Source organism: Hylobates moloch, unplaced genomic scaffold (assembly GCF_009828535.3).
Source record: "Hylobates moloch isolate HMO894 unplaced genomic scaffold, HMol_V3 SCAFFOLD_16781, whole genome shotgun sequence".
NCBI classification, from domain to species: Eukaryota; Metazoa; Chordata; class Mammalia; order Primates; family Hylobatidae; genus Hylobates; species Hylobates moloch.
Genome location: NW_026669056.1, coordinates 1 through 1143, shown reverse-complemented (window position 1 = coordinate 1143; position 1143 = coordinate 1). Strand labels below are relative to the sequence as shown.

At 37.8% G+C, this 1143-nt stretch overlaps 1 pseudogene; it reads right to left on the bottom strand.

Annotated features, from left to right (window-relative positions):
• Window positions 1–20: 20 nt before the first annotated feature.
• LOC116465966 (angiogenic factor with G patch and FHA domains 1-like) lies at window positions 21–1069 on the bottom strand (annotated as a pseudogene).
• Window positions 1070–1143: the final 74 nt, after the last annotated feature.

Below are 1143 nucleotides of genomic sequence, written 5' to 3'. Positions count from 1 at the left end.
ATCATTTTCTCCTATCCAACTCTTTTCCTTCTTAGTTAATGTTGGACGAACAAATGATTCATCTTTCTTTTCAAGGAAAAGGTGAGCTCTAACCTACCGTGGTTCACATCCAACACAGCTATCAGTGCCAGGGTGAATGTGAGAAGATAAGGAGTTTCAATATCATGATCTTGCTGATCTGACAGTTGAGGCACTCACCTTATTTGGAAGACTAACATCATTAGAGTAGGTCTGACAATAATCTGATATTGACTAAGGATCATGGTTCTCTGTGAGTACTTCTACATCAAACGTTTATTATCTCCATTTCTCCCGCAGCTGAGTACGTTACTGAGTTCTCCCAGCTGCGTGCAGAGCTCCTGGCGATTGTTCGTGTCTCTCCAATCTCTCCAAGTTTCACTTTATCTCCATACTCAAGTTAATAAGGGTCACATTTAGTTTTTAGCTGAACAATCCGTTTTTCATTAACAATTGTTCCATTTTGACGGCCTGATGCAAAAGGACATAACTTTGTAAGTCCTGGTCAAAATAAATTTCTGCATGAAACTTACACCATTTTCAGGGATTCAAAGAGTATGCTCCATATCATTTTCCCTTCCATTTGTAGCAGGTTTTACAGCAGTAGTGATGAAGAGTGATCCTGTCTGTAACATGAGTGATCTAATGACAGTTACTCTGATGTATGAGGGCCACACTTTTTCCTCATCTTCCTCCTCAGTATCTTTTGCAGTTACATTGCCTTCACTGTAATGCCTTCATCATAACTACCCTCGGTTGGAGAGTCTGTAATTTCACCTTATTCTGGTTCCCTATCAGTGTCTCTCACTTTCTCATCTTTAAAAAAAGTTGAATTGAGATGTTTTCATTAAGAGGAGATTCCATAGTATTTCCACTAACTGGAACAGTGAATTTTGGGGGATTATTTCTGAGATGAATGTCTATTTTCACACTTGTAAAATTGTCTTTCCTATTGCAGCTTGTATGTTCAACACTGAAGGCTTCTTGATCCTCTGAATTCAAATACTTTTCCTCATTTTTTTTTTTTTTGTAGAAGAGTCTGTATCCTTTCCTAATTTTTTATTTTTGTTTTGTGTTGTAAGTCTGATAAGGTTGCGAATCTACTCGAAAATGAAACCGATAGCG